We start from the raw sequence: 21,074 nt of genomic DNA on the forward strand, positions 1-21,074 counted from the left end.
TATTTAGTATTTTTTATTGTATAATACACCATCTCAAAATGTTTCTCCATAGGTACTCAGATTTTTTTTTAAAAAAAAAGTAACAAAAGATATTACATCCATCCAGATAAAGTACTGGCTTCACCAAATATCAGACACTCTATAAGGCTTTTTTATTCCCGCTTAAGGATGTTACTGTCTCCTAGGGAACAATACACTCTATACCTAGCTCTAAAGGGTTTAAGTTTTATGCTTGACAACTTGTGATAACTGATAGTTCAAGGACACCTCAGTTAAAGCACCTTGTGCTTATATTAAATACAGACACAGCAGCAGGAGAAAAAACCCTCTTGTTCAACAGATGGCACAAATAGAAGAGGATTAAGTGAGACAGGAAAACAGAAAATCATTCTGCATACTCAGTACAAATGTGTAATAGCAGAATAATGGGATGGGTATAGTTGCCAGGTATGAAAATTACAAAGAGAACAGGGATATTGTTGGTAAAATTGATCAGCTGTAAATAAATTCGAACATGCAACAGGAGTTCTGCACTACTTCTGCATGCAATGGATAGGGGACTTCACCCAAAATTACAAACCACAAAACACATTGCAGCAGGTTTTGGCTTCAGGGTCTTATGGATTTTGGTTTTTGGGTTTGTTTTTATAATTCAGATGAACATTATTTAAAATTCAACAGGCATGGTAAAAAAAATGGTTTTGCAATATAAGTTAAAGCAAGTTAAGCAACTGCTTGACATCTTAACACAAAACTAAGTGGATAAAGAACATAACCACTCTGTGAGGAAGAACTGTGTACAAATCTGAATTATTTACTATTTATACTCACTCCTATTAGTTTACTCAGTCAAGACTTGACAGTCACACCAAGTCAAGACTGTAGTTTGAAAAAAATTAAGTACACCTTTTAATTCCAGCATTCAAGCATCCTTTAAGCCAACAGCATTTATAATGGGGAATTAAGAAGTCTCCACGTGCTAATTGCTTTACTAAATAAAAGGAGTTTATTTTAACACATGAACGTACAAATAAGTAAGTCTTCTTACTTACAGTGCATCTTATGAATCTGGATATTTCTGCCTTTTTAAAAAATATATTGGGAATTTTGTCTGCTACCTTTACATTTTTAATCCAGAATCTACTACAGTGTTGTCTGTGCACATCACATGTAAACACAGAGCTCTTGTAGCGAGAACAGATATCTTACCCTAGAGCAACATATCAGTACAGAGCTGAAGTCCCATGGGGGGAGAGTGATTGTATTCTTAGCAAGGGTAGACAGAGGAACACAAATTCGAAATTAATGCAGTTACGCACCAGCTTAAAAAAAAAAAAAAGTGTAAAAGGGGAAATAAAGATCATCAGCTGAATAAAAACATTGAGTCAGACATCATCTTTCACCTTCTTGCCACGTAAGCTTCTACACAACAACCTTTTATGGTCCCTGATGGGACAGTCAGAGTGTAGCCGACCAAGTCAGAGGGCAAAAGCCCTGTTTAAAGTCATGTGTAGTATCTTTTACATAATTTGTGAATCTCCCTACAGCACAGCTGTATACAAGTTTGCCATCTCATGCTATGGAGATGGACTTTGTATTATTTTGATGAATAAGTATAACAGATTATCAATTCAAGCTGCCACCATGTTCTGCTCTTTTAGGAAGTGAATTTCCATTTGAGTGCAAACAAAATAATTTTCTTCATTTTTCCCTTTCCTCACAGACAGGAGGGTGGGGTGCAGTGCATCTGCTAAAATACTGGTTAAATTATTTTGAACAGAGAGGTGATTTGATAAATGCACAAAATAAGGATTTTTTTCTTTTTTTAAAAGTAAATGTCTCAGATTCTCCTGGAGTGTCTACACTTGGTGGAGTTCTCATCCTGTTTACAAATTTTGTATAATGAAACCTTTAGAATACACACAGGTGAGCAATTTTTATGTAACATTAGTTCAAGAAGTCAAATCAGGGACTAGTACAGACTAGTCCTTGGGGAAAAAAGGGAAAAAAGTAAGTAGTTTTATCAAATCACTTTCTCCTTTCATACTAGGAAAGGAACTACTTGCTTTGAACAAATGCCTTTTGTGGTTTTGCATGTTTCCAGTAAAAAGTATGAAAACTTTTCTTCAGTAAATGTATGAATTTTCTTTGCCAATGTGTTATGAAGAGAGAAAATTAAAACTCTGCATGTCTCACATGAAAGTAATTGCCTTCATATCAAATGGGACTATCCAAGCAGTAAAAAAAAGTGTGTGTATATATACATTATTTCTTCTCAGACAGAAAATACAAATATTTTTCTGACCATATGACTAGTGAAACAATGGGATGCATAACCTAGGGAGCTGTTGAATCCATGAATAGTCAAGAAAGAAATACCATCCCTCAGAGACGATTGATACAACCTTGGTCATCTATTGAGTTTGATCCCAATCTTAAATTTCTATGAACTCTGTGAGAAATAGGAGGACGACTGGGGATAAGTTGGTGGAATTGCATTTTCCCCTCAGAGTCAATAAAACTTGTAACAGAAACTGAAATATATTTATCACAAGCCTGTTCTACTTTTCTACTCTGAGTATTCCACTAGTTGCATAACTTCATGAGCCTAATTTATAGGAAAGCAATTTAATTGATTTTATATCAGTGGAAATAGGATTAAAAATACCTACTGGTCCTATTTTTTTTTGCTACTCTACCTAGTAACAGCTTAGAAAGACATTGTAGTAAGACCTGAAATACTTTTATTTATTTATTACATAACTGTCAAGGTCTGAGGCAATATAAAAGGCTTTTCGTTAGCATTACAGATACAGCTGTAATCAAATCTTACCTATGCAATGGGGAAGAATAAAAACCCTGTCATGGAAATCCTGAACAATACATTTTCAAGCAAGACTGAATTATTTACTTACAAACATATAACAAAATTTATTTACTACTGTTTCAAAATTGAACTATTACAGAAAACAAAAATACCAGAATTCACTCCAGTTTTCTGGTAGAAAGCATTGAAATTCCTACTGCTTTATTAACCTTCAGATAACAGTAGCATATACTGGTTTCCTTTTCAAGGACCATGCAGTCCTCAGTAAACGATGTAGAAATGTTACTAGGAGTGAATATGAGGTGTTGTCCAGATTGCTGCTACAGTAACATGACAGCCAGCTGGAGAAATATGAACTCAAATGCTTCTCTCTTCAGGAATGGTTTTATACAAATAGCATAGGTTGGGAGAAAAGAGGAGAAAATTTAATTTTAGATTTTGTTATTTGACTGCCTGCTCAAATCCAGAACTGAAAAATACTAAATTACAAGAACAAAAAAAACACCAGAGAAGAGAAGAATATGCTCCGTCAAAAATGTTAAAGGGTACATTCATATTGTACTGTAGTTGCATCTTTAGATTATTGCTTGCTTATAATTCACATGTGAAAAAATGAAAGGAACTTGCTGCTAACACAGAAATCACTTATAGCAGTGATGCATTTCACCATTCCTCAACAGGAACAAATCTGTACTGGGTAGGGGGTACATAAAAAGAGCATTTCCTGGAGAGGAGATGAGAGGGACAAAGGGGAACCTCTGAAATGTACTTATTTTAGATATGTCTGAGAAGCATTTCTGTAAAAAGAAATGCATACCAATGTGAAAAACAACAAAAAAGTAAAATTCAGCTTTTTAACTGCATTAGATGTAATTTCCAGATTTCCATAGACTAACGAGACCTGGGATGACTCTTAATGTTGACCTAAGATCATAACTTCTGTGTCAGAATGCAAGCAAAAAACCAGCAAAATATTTTTTTAAGAGTCTATGAAGTACATTAAGGGCATGGCAGTGCTTCATGTGCTCTTCTTAAAACCTGAAACAACAAAACTGCTACCAAAAGACACAGTGGTGAGGCAAGGCAGCTAAAAGAGCAGTAGTGATGAATGAAGCAGCATAGCAAGCAGAGCAAAAACCAGCAACATCTGGCAGAGTGGCAGATGCCCCGAGTTGCAGCACCAAAACTCTGGCAGCTTGAATTGGACTTTGTTGCCTCACAGGACTGCACAGTTTGCAAAAGTATGGAAGGTTTTAGTGCAGGAATGGGGAACAATCAGCTGGCCTAGCTGCTGCCTTGCCAAAAAGGACTGCAAAATTATTGTTTGTTATACTTAGGGAATTGGCCCTTACATGTTATTTTTTTTATCTTGAATAAAATATTGTTTGCTGAGTCAATTAATTGGCAAGAAGAAAAAATGAGCACAGTGCTCTTGAGGTTAATTCTTGCAGGTGTCTAGGAATTCTACTAGACATCACTATTTCAACATGGCCTTTGCTGTTGGCAGTTGTGTCCTGTCAAGAAAGGTGCATTATACAGCTGTTAGAACAACCCAACACTGCTTATGATAATTTTTATATCACTGATTTCATTGTGGTTATTTGAAATCAAGACACTGTGCTTTATGTTAATATGTGTATTTTCTCAATCAATAATTAATCCCTTAATCTTACAGCCTGTGCTTTATGGAACATTAGAGTAGTGTATCCCTCACCTTTATCATCCATTTGAAACAAAAAAGCAGTCTCTGAATTTCCAACATATGCATTGCGGAGTAAAAACAGTGTGTGTGGGAAAAGCGATTGCTTTAAAATACATCATGAAGTTAACTGTGTTTCAGCAGAAGAGTGACTGTATATGAACTCTGATAAGTAAATTATCTGAAAGCTTGAACAAACACTTCACAAAAAGAAATAAGAATATTTTTTTTAAAAATCTATGCCTTTTAACACTTGCTGCAAGTACTACAATGGCTTGGCAGGCAGGCAGACTCGCTCTACTTCCTCTACCACTTTAATAAGTCTAGAAAAGAGAGGAAGAATAGATCATGCTATTTTGTATGTCCAGTGTATTTAGAATGCCAGTGTGCAATGCAAGATAAACAGCAACACATGCTGTTCTGATACGAGTTGCCCTATCACTACAGCAGAGCAGCAATATCCTCAGTAGCATTCTGGAAGCTAAGCTGAATCTAATCATAACTCTGTAGCCAAGGGATGCACAGTACATCTTCCATTTAGTCTAACTACTTATCACCAAATACCACAGCCACCAGAATGCTTTTTTCATTTAATGTTAGAACAGACTGGCTGTACACCATTAATCAGAGCCAAACACTGAATGAGCAAGCATGTGAGAAACAGAACTCAACCATAAAAAAGGCTTCACAGTTTGGTTTTGTAACTGAACAATCTGCTAGGATAAAAAGGACCTTCTATGGAACAAGATGACCTGAAAATAATCTACAAATAGCGATAAGGTGTTTGCTTCGGTGCTCAAATAAATTAATTCACACAAAATGCATCAAGAATGGCATTTAAATAGTCTCTAGTACCAGTGGGTATAATCAATGCACGTGTCCAAGTCAATCTCTCAGAAAAGCTCAAATTAATGTGTTATTAACATGGTTTATACAGGAACTAAACAGCTTCACAAAGTAAATGCAAAATTACAGTTATGTAGGTACAGTTTTAGAAAGCCCCAAAATACAAAATGATAGGGTTCTAACAGCTGTGATTAACCCGAGACTTTTCCCTCCCCCTCTTTTTTTCTTCATTTTAAAATGTATTATAACTACGTGTCATTTGTCACATACCATCACAGGAAAACAAACAGGATTTTTCCAAGGAACAAATCTATTAACAGGTTTTTTTGGTTGGTGGTTTTTTTGTTGGGTTTTTTTTTTTTTTCCATGAATTCAACCCTAACTAGCTCTAGAAGCTGGCTTTGTGGCTGTTGCACAAAAGAGGGAATAACCTGTAAAAATGAATTTACCTATGTATGAATCAACGGCATGCAAAAGCACAGTCAATCTTGCAGTAGAAGCACTACATGATGTGTGCCCTACAGAGGAAGAATACATGAGCTGTCACAACTCCCGCTGAATTTATAGTTAGACTGCAAGACCCCTATCAGAAAAAAAATATAACCCCCCCCACCCTTACATACAGAGATAGTAAATATTCACAGCTAAAGTTTGAGGCAGACCGAGACACAAGAACTATGCCACCTGACTCCCCACATGGTGACTCAGTGACAAGGCCATCCTTCTTCCTTCCATAAAGCTGAGAAGAGTGCTTATAAGCAAGTAGAGTTTGAACACTCAGGGCCAAGAAGGCAGCTTCCTCAGGTAGTACATTTGTGTTCTATTGCTGTTTCAGGTACACCTGAATCTATACACTACAAAATACAGTGCCGTATTTCTCAGATGATAATTTAATATGAAACTGAAGCTGAACATGCAAATAATTACCTGGTTTAATAAAAAACCAGACAACCCAATCCTCACAAATTCAAAGACACTAAAATTATCCTCCAGACAAATAACATAAGCCCAGGGAACTGTACTAACATGCTAAGATATAGCAAGGTGCAGTTATGGCGGATAAACAACTGAAACTCAAGTTATGTCACGTTCTTGGGACTGGTCTACCCAAGTCATTTTGCTTTACTTAAAACACATCTAAAATAACACTTTGAATCTCAATGCTGCTCCTTCCATGTTTTCTTTTGGCAAATCAGACACATTACTCTTCTGAAAACTGTTTCGATACTACATACACTGCTGCATATACTCAGTTACCACACCTAGTGACTGCCTTTCCCTCTTCTTCTAAGATACACTAATGCTGCAATCATTACTATTGCCTTTTATAATTAACTTTGTAGTCTAAAACACAATCTTCATTTGAAAGAGCCTTATGACTGACTGACATTCTTGGGGTAAGGAGAACTAAACTTAATGCTTGACCTGCTATGAGCATGGCTCTACAAAGACCTTTTCCTCCCTTGCCATTGATTCACATCTTTCTGAATAACAGGAGTCTAATTAATGCCAACTATTTTTCAAATCCCTGACACAAATTTGAGTAAATTTACTGTACTAAAGCCAACTGAAACTTCCAGTCAATATATACTGTGGAGTCAAGCAGAGGCAGATGTGGAGACTTGAAAAATTACCTTCAGCCATGAATTGAACAGATTTTCAACTAATTAGTTTTAAAATATTTTCTATTCAAAAGGAAAACACGTCACCTACAGAACATAGCTAAATATTTATGTCAAGGCCACATTTATGCATAATTTAGCAGGAATCCACATATGCCCTTTGGGAACATTTTTGAAAAAGTTAATTTACTGAAAACTGATGTTTGGATTCAGCCAAAACTATCTGCTGATAATTTTTTTTTCAATTTTGTTGCTGTTTGGGTTAAAAGAAGCAAATAAAAAATATATTTTGAAAACGAAACTTTTGAAATTACAGTCTCTGCTTTTCAAAATCTTATATAAATGACAAATTAACTAACATTATCAAAGGATAGATATCCGAGTTAAAAATCCTGTTTGGGAACCAAAACCTTACTTTCTCATTTTATCAGACACAAAAAAATTTTCAAGTATCAACCTGCAAAGTCTTACACACAGATAGCTTTAACTTTAAGATGTACATGAAGCAACTCCCTAAAAATTTATTTCTTGCTGAGAAAAATTGAAAAATGCTGAATTCCAATTTGCAGATTCATGATGTATTTACACAGCACAGGGTAATTCTCAATTCTACTTTTGTCAGTATGATCAAAAGCCCCTCAATAAATCCAGTTTTTGAGGAGACTGGAGGGTATCTTCAGCAACCATGCTAAAAGAGCAAGCATACGCTTCCCTAGCCCTCCATAACCACAGGTAACAGAGGAACAGGACATAAAACAGACTAACTTAAATTGTAGGCTTTGTTTTAGAAGCATCACCAGAAATTCCATTTTTTAATTTGTCAAATGTATTTGAACCTGGAAAAGCAGAAAGAAATTATTTTTCCTCATATTTTCCAGAGGAAAAAAACACCACCTGTCTATTTTGTTGCCATTTATTCAACTCTGCATTAATTTGATATGCTTTAACTTACAGAAAGTGTTTCTGCACGTTTAATTTAATTTTTCCTGTACTTTCTTTGATAGTAAACATAGATCTTTAAAAATAGTTAAAAGCCTCACTGTGTATTGTTACAACTAAGAGAAGTTATGACAGAGGACTTGGACTGGATAAGAAATGGTGTTCCACTGTGGTGGGTTGACTGTGGCTGGGTGCCATGTGCCCACCACAGCTGCTCTATCACTCCCCTCCTCAGCTGGACAGGGGAGAAAAAAATACAGTGAAAGGCTCATGGGTCAAAATACGGACAGGGAGAGATCACTCGCCAATTACTGCCATGGGCAAACTGGACCAGACTCCAAGAAAAATAATTTATTGCAAATCAGAGTAGAGTAATAAGAAATTGAATCAAACCTTAAAACACCCTTCCCCCACCCCTTCTTCTTCCCAGGCTCAACTTCACTCATGATTTTTTCTCTCAGTGGTGCAGGATAACGGGGAACGGGGCTCCAGTCAGTTCATCACACGCTGTCTCGCCTCTCCTTCCCCCTCACGGGGAGGGCTCCTCACACTCTGCCCCTGCTCCAGCGTGGGGTCCCTCCCACAGGAGACAGTCCTCCATGGACTTCTCCAACATAAGTCCTTTCCACAGGCTGCAGTCCACAAACTGCTCCAGCCTGGGTCCCTTCTATGGGAGTGCAGTCCCTCAGGAACAGACTGCTCCAATGTGGGTCCCCCATATGGGGTTGCAAATCCTGCCAGCAAACCTTCTCCCTTGTGGACTCCTCTCTCCATGGGTCCACAGGTCCTGCCAGGAACCTGCTCCGGAACGGGCTTCCCACGAGCTCACAGCCTCCTTTCGACACATCCACCCGCTGTGGCACGGGGTCCTCTGTGGGCTGCAGGGGCACAGCCTGCCTCACCGTTGTCTTTGCCACAGGCTGCAGAGGAACCTCTGCTCCGGCGCCTGGAGCACCTCCTGCCCTTCCTCCTGCACTGACCTGGGTGCCTGCAGGGCTGCTGCTGTCCCATATTCTCACTCCTCTCTCTACTCCCTCCAGCTACAATTTTGTTGTGCAGTACCCTGGCACCCCTGCACCGCTCCCCCCGCCCTTTCTTAAATATGCTATCCCAGAGGCACTACCACCGTCACTGATAGGCTCAGCCCTGGCCAGCGGTGGGTCCATCTTGGAGACGGCTGGCATTGGCTGTTGGACATCGGAGCAACTTGCAGCAGCTTCTCACAGAAGCCGCCCCTGTAGCTCCCCAGCTACCAAAACCTTGCCATGCAATCCCAAAACATTCATGCAGACGTCTTTCTGTATAAGGTTATATGTGGCATTTCAAAATGTTTTTGGTTTTTGATATTCATTACAATTACAGAGTTTTTGGTTTTTGTTGTTTTTTTTTTTTATTTTGGTTTTTTTTTAGTTTATTTCCAGAATATATTTTCCAAAATCCATTATACTTTTGCTAAAATCATACTTGGTGCTGACAGAGATCACTTCTAATGAGCTCACTTCCTTTGCAACAGTCACCACCCTAATGGTCTGTGAAAATGCATGAAATAAAGTAACTGAAAGAATCTATCCTTCAATATGTTTTTAAGAGTCTTTGCTAAAAATAAATAAATGAATAAAAAAAAAAAATCCCTACATGGTACATTCAGGTTTTACACTAAGTAATGAGAAACCTTCCAATCAGTCCTTTCCTTCTCTCTTTTCCCTTTCATTTGTATCAGTTGACCAAGAAATATTTGAAAACATGAACCATTCTTCATCCAGGCATTCAGAGGATTATCATTAAAGGACTTTCTCAAAATGCGGATTCATCTCCTGAACTTAGCTTTTAGGACTGAGAGGTTAAGCTTCCCTCAAATGATAGGTCTGAACTGAACTATGCCAGTAGGCTAAAATTGTAGCCAAAAATCTATCCTTTTATTGGTATTCTTATTACCACTTTTGAGATTATTATCCACTAAATAGAACAGATAGAAAATAAAAAAAATGTTACTTAAGTATATGACATTGCCAAGAAATGCTCAGAGTCTCTTAATTTCCACGTAAAAACTTCAGATTTCTCATGAAGAAACAGATGAAATTGTCTGTATCACAGTCTATTACAAACTTTTCAAAAAGTTTATGGTTGTATAAACTGGGGAAAAAAAGTAATTTAAATACCATACTGAAATGGCAGTATGTTAGTAACATGCTTAATTTACTGATTAATAGCAGCTAATTAAAATGTCAGCCCTCTAGAACTTTAACAGCTCCCAGCTTTCACTCTTTTTTCTCAAGCATGTAAAGTTTGGATTTCATCCCAGTCTAACTGCTTTAGTAAAAACCTGGAATAAAGTATATAAAGAAACCCAAAAATATTTATTTAGAGGCTTTCTTTAATTTTTGCATAAAAATATTAAAATTAAGTTGCTCTCTCCACTGAAAAAATCCTGAAGAGTGACTCGAAGTATTCAATAACCAGAACAGCCTTTCTTCAAAAGACTGGAAAAGCAGACCTGGGAGGACATGGGAATCAGCATCCTTTTAGTGTCTGCAACTTACCCTCTAGAGACTATTCCTTCCTTGATTTATAACCCAGTACTCACTGTGCTTCACAATCGGTCTCACCTTTTGTAAGCTGCCATGGAACAACAGCGCAAGGAGCAACTAGAAGTATCAGTAGCCTCAGATACATTGAACAAAGTTTCCAAAACACACACATACTATGCAATTAATTAGCACGTAAAATAGAATAGTCCGGGTAACCTGAAATTACTTTAGCTATCATTTAAAAATATAAAATATAAACCTCTTTTAAGAGCAAATTAACTGAGAAATACCAAAAGTAAGACTGTCTCCATGTTTTAAGAGTACCGATAATGCAATTTAAATGTATACCTCAATTACTTTTGTTTAATCTGAGCAATAATATTAGTTTGTTTTTCCATTGAATTTCCTGGCAAGTCTTACTATTCAAATTTCAGTATCACCTGCATGACTTTTAGTGAAGATCGCCTAAAAAAAGTTTGTTTCCAGCTTGCACACAGCAGAACTTTCACGCAAGTTGGCAGAACAAAATGCCACTCTAGAAATGTGGTTTCTTTCTTTGCTGTCTTTTTCTTCGAAGGAAGGACAATTCTCCCAGATAGCACTCCTTCGTGTCGCATAACCACAGTCAAAAGTTAGTCATGTTCCTTGAGAAGCAGTAATTACAGAGCATCATTTGATGAACTAGTGTCTATAAAGTAAATTATAGCAAAACAACCATATATCTCTGCCTCTTCAAACATGTTGACTGGACGTCAGGCAAATTGTTTAACCAGTCCAATAATTTTCCTCTGTCAGCTTCTTTAATGAAAGCTTTGAGTTTTCTAATTTCTTTGGAATGACCTGCTTGTGACTATCATAATGATTATTCTGGATGATGAAGTCTGCAACATGCAAGGTTATTGACTACCGTGCAGGTAATATGTGGCACTGGCAAATTCCCTCAAGTATTAAGCAGATTAAACCAAAAAGAGTCTGGGTCAGTCATTTGGCAAACCTTTAAAGCTGAAGTTATCTTATGGGTCTGTCTTGACCTGTATTCAGGTTAAATGAATGCCTGCCTTAAATCATTAAAATAGTTTTTAAAGCTGGTTGACAGCAGTTTATTCCATGTTTTAAACTTAAAAGATGACACAACAGTAGTAAGGAAAAAATTCTTTTTGTCATGGCTTCTGAATTGAAAAGTACAGTCTTCATATGTTATAATTGCTGTCAAGTACTTATTCCAGCTCTTTTTGCCACAGTTTGGTCAAGATTAATTTCCTCCTTCTTTGAATTGGAATTTTCATAGCTAAACAAGCAACACCTAGAAACTGAAGTACAAATGAAAACCATGTCTCTTTGTGCCACAGAGTCAAGCAGTAATTGCTCTGAACTGACAAACTTGATCATTTTTACACCTATCGCAACGGACAACCAACTCAATTCAGACAGTCTATAGAGCTGTCCTTCTCCTTCCACACAGACAAGTCTTGTCTGAAGGTCACTCAGCTGTTCATTTCAAATTCTCCCAGCAAATGGGCCACGTTTTAAAAGACTACTCAGATAAAATTCCTTTTCCAGAATTACTATTAAACATAATTCTCTTAAAAAAAACCAAACAAACAACACAAAACCTAGAATGTACAGATGAACTCCTATTAAATTTCACTGAAGACAGTCTTGCCCTGAAAACTTTAAGCAAAAGGAGAACAGCAACAGGGTGCTAACAGCGCCCAAACCAGAACACCCTCACAGACTGCAACTGACAAATTAAAAGACAGATTCAAGCCAAGACCTCTGCTCACCCCCCTCCCCCAAAAAACCCCCCAAACCTAAAAATTCTAAAGTCTACTTTCCTTTCTTTTTCACTTCCAGGCAGCAGCTCTATTAAACCCCTAAATATTACATATTGGATACATTCACCAACATCAGCACTTCATCACTAACACTGATGTGAGTCCACTGACAAATCTTTACCACCATACAGAAGGGGTAAAAATATACTTGGGACTATCACAGGCTAACGAGCAATTAGCATCTCCTCCTTTTTTTGCTTTGGCTTGTTTGTTTCTCTCTTTCTTTTAAAAAAATGTGTGAGCATTGAGATCAAAATTCAAATACAAGGGGAAAATGTACCAGGGAGGAAAGTTTGGTCTATTAAGGATTTGACACTATTCTTCCCTTCACAGATGAAACTACAGAGAAAGACGAAAGAGTAGTAACTTTAATAACTTTTCTAACAGAGAACTTGAAATTTGGACATTAGTTTCAAGCTAGCTTATGTATTGGTTTACAGCACAGTCATACACATTTCTTGCCAAGTTACTGGAAATACAATTTCCTTTCTACCTGTCCTGGTAAAAATCAACATGCCAAAGCTCAGTACAGAAGGGTACACTGAAAATAATTTTCAACACTAATTCATGAGTCAATGAGATGTATTATGAACTCTTTTCCCCCTTTCTTGGCCTCTCTGGTAGTCCTTAAAAATTAGCTTACCAATTACATTTAAGTGGTACATCAGTGATGAGTTTTAACATGTGGGAAGAACAGGGAAGAATCTAGTTAACTTCAGCCACAAGTGCCTCAAATCCTTGCTGCAAGTACTGAGACCACAGACTCATTGTGCTCTAACAAGGAAGCTTCACTCTGACTTAAAGACACACAAACACTTTTTTACATATATATTTAAGTGGCAAGAGTTAGCTCAAGCATGGGCACCATTTTCCGACAGAGATAAATGCTATACAGCCAGTCTTACACTCCCTGGCTTCTCCAGCAGTGTAATAATAGGTTGTAACTTAAGATCCAGTGGGGGTGTGTACTAACCCCAAATTACAACTTAAATAATACTATGAGATGCCATTTCACAATCTGAGCAAGCAAGACTGTAGTTGTCCAGGAAAAAAGTTAAGCACTTGTGGAAAAAAAAACCCAAACCAAACTACATTTTCTAGATATTGGGATTTAAACATCTGGAGAAGGCATAATTGAAAAATCTCTTTCTAAATCAGTGTTTGAAAGCGTAAAATCCTTACACCTGGCTCCAAACTGAGCTCACTATTTTCAATAGAACATCCAGACCATTAAGCTTGAATAAAAATGGTAGAATCAGATCATAGTCTACAGTGCTTTATATTTAAGAGAGCTAATGTGTTTTAATATGAGAAACACTTTATGTAACTGCAGTAGATTGTAACCATCTCTTTCTGCTTCCTTTATATGCTGTCTCCTTGACAAGCATTGATTAACATTACATTTTAGAATTTTCTAATCATGATAGATTTGCATTAAGATAAACTGATGAATGGTTTTCCCTTTTACAAAACGCTGTATTTTAAATTGAACAAAGCATATTCACGACTAATGCTATGAACAATTAGGTTATGACTGTTTATTGAGACCTTGGCTACCACTGCAGTTCCAATTATATTGCAAGTTCTAAAATCCTTTCTAAAAGAATTGCAAGTTCAGAGGCCTAAATTAAATTTAGTGTATTTGTTTAATGTATAATGCTGACAAAATTCCCAGTGCGTAATCCCATCTGAAATATGGGATAACTGAATCCATATTTTAGTATACGCTTCGCTCCCTGAACTACTTTGATTATATTTATCTGTATAAGTATCACAGAACTAATTTTTTCATAACCAATAGGGAATTACATTTAATGTTGCTATCTGTATGATGCTGCCTCCTATCTTCTAGAGGCACTCTTGTGCTAGTCTTTACTTTGACAAGTTATTCTGATTTTAAGAATGGGCACTGTTCAGCATGATAAGGATTAATTACAGAAGTTTGGGGGAATTATTCTTCTGTACTTTATGCTCAAAAATTCTTGAACAGAAGTGGTGGAATAAACCAGTAATGCACAATTTCTTTAGGTCACACAAGTCACATCTCAGGTGTTTACTACTTTTTATTTTACACAAGCACACTTGATTCTTCTGCCTCCTTTTAATGTTCCACCCTGAGAATATAGTTTCATTCTATTTTCATTTTCATCACAAACACATACAGGTAATTTCTTTTTCAATGTCTGTTTAGTTTGTTTATATAAATAATCTGTATGAATGTTTGTTTGTAGAACTATACAACATACTGTCTGTTTGTTTATAGGACTAATCTTTATGAAATGTCTGCACTGAGGCATGTAAAGGTCAAGATCTTTAAAATCCCCTTCTCCTGGTCAAGATAACGTTTTGAAGAAGGAAAAAAGTAAAGACTATACTGAATACAGGAAAGAATTAAAACTTTCATTCCTTCCCTCCACATAAGGCTTCCACATGCTATTTAAATATAGAAATGCGAGGAACAAAGACTGTGGAAATGGCTCGATAATTGCTGGGATAACTATTGAGTGACACAGTGCATTCTAAAACTTTTTTCCTGAGATTTTAGTAGCAGACAGCAGCAAAATGGCTCAACAGTTAAACATAAAAGTATTGACAGCCACATCTTAGAAGTCACTTTATCAATTCCTTAACCGATTTCTTTTGAAGACAAAAATTTTTATAAATTTCTATTTAGTGCTATGAACACAGCTCCTTACCTGTTACCATTCTCTCAGAAATTTGCTTTCAATTATACTGAATTTTCAATGCCAATCATAGAACATAATCATTCAGCATACACATGCAAGCAGGCAGATCACTATAAAGGAAAAAAAAGAGAAAATAAAAAGGCAGTATTTAAAGAAAAGAAAAAAAAAACCAAACCAAAACCACTACAGAACTTGTAATATGCAATCTTTCTACATCACTTTATAGGCTATTAATTTTGTGAATAGAATTGATAAAATTTCAGAAATTAAACCTTATTTTTTGTTTTCCATCAGTTCTGCTCAGCTGAAAAATCCATTTTTGTATTCCCTTTTCCCATTTGCAGCACTGTACAATGGAAAAGCTATCACTTGTAGTTAGAAATAGATTTTCACAATCACAAATAGCACCATATTTAAATATAAACATTCAACCTGTACTTCTTTAAAAGCCCAAGAATTACACATTTGAATCCTTCCTCTCATCTGAGAAGGTCTTTAATTCATCGTTATTGCTATTACTCATAACTGATGAGCACGTACAGCTGAGAATTTCTTGAGGGAAATAAATAACTTTCAGAACTAGAGAAACAATGATGTTGACTGATTCTCTAGGACTTTTAGTCTCACAAGCCAGGACATAGAGATGGAATCAACAGAATTTCTTTTCATGGATGCTTTTGAATTACTACCTTAGACCTTCATGGCTCTCTTCTGTGAATCTCATCCCTCATGGGAGCATTCAGGGACCTCAGATTCCTAGCTCTACATAGAAATCCTGGAAAAATCAGTGGCCATTGGTGCCACAGCAGTTGCCATGAAATGAACATCTTGCTAGGCATGTCCTCAGAGTCCTCCCCAAACAACTGAAGGGAAGTAGGGAAATCTCTGATCAAATGAACAAATTTGTCAAGTCAGTAGCTGATAAGTGACAGTATCAGGGGCTTCAGCATCCAGGATCTCTACTCTATCCAGCGATGCAGGCAGATTTACACTGCCCTGATACAATCAGCGTCGCTATAGCTGGACTAATACGCATACTGGTAGCTACCTAGTTTACACAAGTTGCATTTACATAGGGTGCACTCACAACTCTGAACTGCAATGCAAGAACGCTCTTCTGATATGCATAAGACTGTTTACTACTGAAACAAAAATTATGACAGATGTAGGATTTGCATTTGTTTAGAGTTCTCACTTTTTTAATGCAAATTAAGCATATTCTTCATCAAGGCACGTCATCAGTTGTATTCCCAGAGCAAAATAAATTAATAGAAACAGCTCTTATTTTAAATGCTGATTTCTTGTCAAAAAGATGGCATGACATATCAGCTCCAATAAAGTCTGTTTCTCTGATTAGCTTAGGCTGTTCCTTCCCCCTCCATTGTAATATCTGATTGACTTACTTCAGAAAATGGAAACAATTAAGCTTCTATTTTTTTTCTTCCTAAATATCTATCACAACTGTTTAGTCAGGAACTACTTGTTTGTGATTTTTTTAAAGGTAAACTTTTGCATTCCTTTTCCTATATCTCAATCACTGGTTTTGAGGTAATGACAGAATAATATTCAGAGAAAAATGGAAGTGATTATGTTGACTGAATGAAATAATCTAAGTCATTAAATGCTCCTTTCTATCCAAATCAGGACTTGGATAACTGGCAACTATGCAGCTATCTTCCCTGTTCTAGCAACTGTATAGCAATTTAGTACTCCTCCAATCCAACATCAAATTCCCCCTATTGGCTTCCTCCATTCTGGTATCAAAACTCACCAACCAAAATTCTTAGAACTGTTTTAGTTTACAAAGAGATTGAAAGCATTGAAACTGCATTAAAAACTTGGGGAAGAAAAATAAGCTGCATGTAAAACAGCAAATTAATTGGTATGAGAAAAGTAGTTCCGGTGCTTTTTCTAACTTGTATTAAAAGCAAGAGTAAACATGACAGCATACAAAACCCATACAATTAACTTGTCAAAATCATTCTATCATAGAAGACAAAGAACTACCAAGATTCCAGAAAGAATTAGAAATTTTGGAATGGAATACCTGCGGTGACATGGCTAGGGGATGAAAAATTTGGCTCTATGAAAGGTTACTTATCAAAGCATCTAAAAAGAGCAAGAAATATATTTCCTAAATCAACGGTTTAACCAGGTACAGTGTTTCCTTCCAATAACAGATGGTACAGACACCGGTTAGTCTGTTTATATGTACATTTAAAATAGGGGTGGTCTTTGATTAGTCTTTTAAGGAACATAAACTGAAGCATAATATCTAGCAGAAATATTGTTAATACTGTGTCTCAGTGTGTTTTTTTTATTTTATTATTATTTTATTTATTTTTGTTGGTGTGGGTCTTGTTTGTTTTTTCTCTTTAAAGAACAACATTCAGCAATACAAATAAGCATGGGGAAACCTTCACAAACACAACAGACTCATCTCTCAACCATCTGGACCACTATCATTCCTGTGTCTCACCTGGCTGCCCTGTGTTTCAAAAGTTCCCTATAGTTAAGGTAAGCAACAGGAACAAATGAATAACTAATTTCCTATTTTCTAAACAAAGAAAAAAATATCAGTTTGGGGATTTAGAAATAACTCACTTAAAATTCTACAGTATCGGGATTTTAAACCAATCAGATTCCTAGAAAAAGCATAATTTTCAAATAAACAAATGGGATGTCTTATTTGGATTCAGGACTAAACATCATGATACTTTCAATTTCGTATTTTGGGGTTTTTCTTCAGCAAAGATCCATACATAATTTCTTTAAGAAAGGTTGGGCATTCCATCTACCTTCACTGACTAAATAATACTTTTACCAGTATCATGTACATTAATTTCTTTCTGTATGTATCTAGGACCACTTCAGTCTTTTTATTCACAGCAGAAGATACTTCACAAGTAATCTGTGGATTCCCAAGTCACTTTGCAAGAAAATGACTTAACTGGGATGGTATGAATTATCTGTTTCACTAACATTGTATTTGACTACTAAGAAATAATTTATTAAATTATAACCATTTTGGTGGTATTGCATCATCATTTCTGGAGATGAAGGAATTGCTCACATGGCAACTGTATGTGCAGATCTGTAAATGAGGAATTTTTAACCCATCTGTGTGTCCAGTAAACTTTAAAAAATGCAAGTTATTGGTTATAGAGCTGGGTGATTTGGTTGTGGGTTTGTGGGGGTTTTTTCCCTAAATCAAAATGACATATTGTTTGCAGTCAGAGAGGAAAATACAAGCAGACTGGATGATAATTTCCTTTCAGTGGTGGCTGTACGGTAGGTATTCTCTTACACAAGATACAGCTGTTTATAGGTATAGGAGCTAACTGCTGTTCTGTGCATCTGTGGGCAAGAGTATCAGTGAGACCATGGCAGTATTTGAAGAGAAACCTGTGTGTAGAACACTGGACCTTGCTGTTATGAGCAAAACTGACAGCAGTGTAGTCCCATATCACATGCTAATTTAAGATTTTTTACAAGGGTACAGAAAAAAATATGGCTATTATGGAATTATGACTTCAAAGACTGCTTTGCATTATCTCCACCAGTAAGAAACATTATCCTACAACATTCTTAACAGAGCCAGAAAGTCTTATCTCCTTCCAAGAAATCAAGTCACAGAGAAGATGAAATACCTGTGAGAAAACTGGAAATTTAATTTTATAGACTCCCATACTGCTGTCTTAATTACAAGTCATGTCACCTGTGACATCTTACTCCTTGAGGAGCTTCCCTCTTTCTGTAATTTCATAATATATATATACATATAATATATATCTACACACACAGACACATATACACGCATATATATATATATATCTCCAGTAAGAGTACATTGCTTCTGCAGTGAGAACGGAGCAACAATCCACAAAGGCATTAAAAAATGACGACGATGTCCAAGTCCAGATGTAATCTTACACACATTTGAAGACGCTTGCCTGGACTTTACTATGTGAAACAACTTCAGATGTGCTTCTCCTTCTTAAAACAAAAGATATGTATTTTCCAAAAGTAAGTACCTCATCCCAAGAAATACCCACCATGGAAACATATCATAGGTCTTTAGATTACAAGTGTAGCTGCTATTTGATGTGTATTCTGCTGTAAAAATGATATCCTACAGAGTGGGACTCAAAGCTATCAAAGGATGTTAAACAACTTGTGTGTGCAGCACAACTGGACACCCGACAGATTCAGAACCTCACTGACGGAACAGTGACACTAAAGCAGCAGTTACGGTGTGATTGCATCCGTACTATCCTTTGTTTTGTCTAGTGGGAAGCCCACAAGGGTGTTTTCCCTGTTTTCCCCTCAAAAGGACTTCAGCAAATAATTCCAGCTGAAGGAAACTGACCTTGGAAGGATCTACAGCATAAGCAAATTGCATATAAATGAGAAGCTCAAAAAGCAGTACCAGTTATTGAAGCCTTTGTCTCTGCAAGAGTCTTCAAATATTAATAACGTTTTGGCTAGATGTAAAGCCTTGCCACCCCACCATTCACTTCAGTTGTTCTCAAGCACCTTCATCATGTGAACAGAATGTGAACTAATGGTAAAAACACCACAAACATACATTTGAACTCCAGGTGGTCCAACAAAGACCCACAAAACCAAAAGTAACCTGAACTCACTTCGACATTTATATGCAAGACCATGTGTAATTGTAAAGCAAAAAAAAAAAAAAAAAAAAAGCTAGAACACTTGAAATAAATAGAAATAGTATTATTTTTCTGCATATCTTGCAAATGGCTTTTCTCTTTAGCTTTAAAGTAATTGAACGATTCCCACTGAGGAGAGACCACTCAAATTCAGGAACATTGATTTTAATTTGGTGCAGCTAGCCATAGAGAAACCAGCACCTCACCATAATTAGATTTATGAAATTCACAGTCCCAGCACTTAGGAAATTGTAAGCCTTACAGATATACAGCTAAACTAAATTCAAAAAAGACTTCACTCCTTTCTTCTTTTCTGTGTAATGAGCATTGGCTGCCTTTCCTGAAATGTCCCGAGAAGCCCTTTCAGTGTTGTTATTTCATACCTTCAGATTGATTTTAAACTAAAAGTTGATTTCAGCTATATTTTGATTTGTTATTAGGGACAGAAATTACATAGTATGTCCCAAAGGAGTGCACTGAAATAATCTAGCTTTGCATTGGTATTACTATATTGTGATTTTCAAAGAAAAAAAATCATTAAAAGTCAATTTAATCTAATGAATAATAATGATAGAAATCATTCAAAAGATTTATTAAGTGGTCAAACTCAGCAAATAGTATCACAAGGAAGTCAATAAAAACATAAATAACTTAGAATATTTTAAGTATGATTATTATTATTATTACCAAGAATAGAAGTTTATTGGAAAAAATATTCACGTACTAGGGCATTCTACTGGAGTTATGTTAGGAGTAGGACTGGGAATTACAAAGCTACATAACATGTTTTGCTAACTTCTTAGTCGACTCCATGCAATGACTTGCATTACATTGGTAATTCTATAGCTATCCATCAGACAACCATAAGTATTACTGTTTATTTTTCAAAACATATGGGGTCCATACTACATTTTTAGGAATCAAAAGTACATTGCCAGAGCATCAGTCCACATGCCTCAAAAAGGTCCATTTAACCAAGTAACATGTTAGCTATCACATTCGTGTTGATATTCGTTACATATGTGTATGTTTCTACATACATGCTGTTTCTATTTTGTACATTCTCTCTTAGATATTTGTCGTTTTACACTTAGCAATTTGGAACACAATTAACATTGATCTGACAACTTCTAAGATGCCTAGAGTAACTTCCTCCCTCTCCCCACTTTTTTTCCTCCAAAGCACATGTGGGAGGGAAGGATAATTTTTTTAGTTAGTGATCAAAAAGATTCCAAAGACAGGGAAAAATGGTTTATAAAATGAACCTACACTTGCAATATTTTACTGGTTCAGGCCCCTGCAAAATTAAGTACTTACCAAGTCTTATGAATCTGTCAACTGGATTCAGTTATAGAGGTATTTTGGGGGAGGTGTTGGCTGTCTTCCGACAGCGGAATCAAGACAGCATGATTTATTTT

General features: G+C 36.3%; 1 protein-coding gene across 1 annotated transcript in view; it reads right to left on the minus strand.

Moving 5' to 3' along the window:
* The window catches only part of GALNTL6 (polypeptide N-acetylgalactosaminyltransferase like 6), a 484,972-nt gene that overhangs the window by 292,151 nt on the left and 171,747 nt on the right, over nucleotides 1-21,074 (minus strand). The window lies entirely within an intron of this gene.

The sequence above is a fragment of the Falco peregrinus genome, chromosome 2, assembly GCF_023634155.1.
Source record: "Falco peregrinus isolate bFalPer1 chromosome 2, bFalPer1.pri, whole genome shotgun sequence".
Taxonomy (NCBI): Eukaryota; Metazoa; Chordata; class Aves; order Falconiformes; family Falconidae; genus Falco; species Falco peregrinus.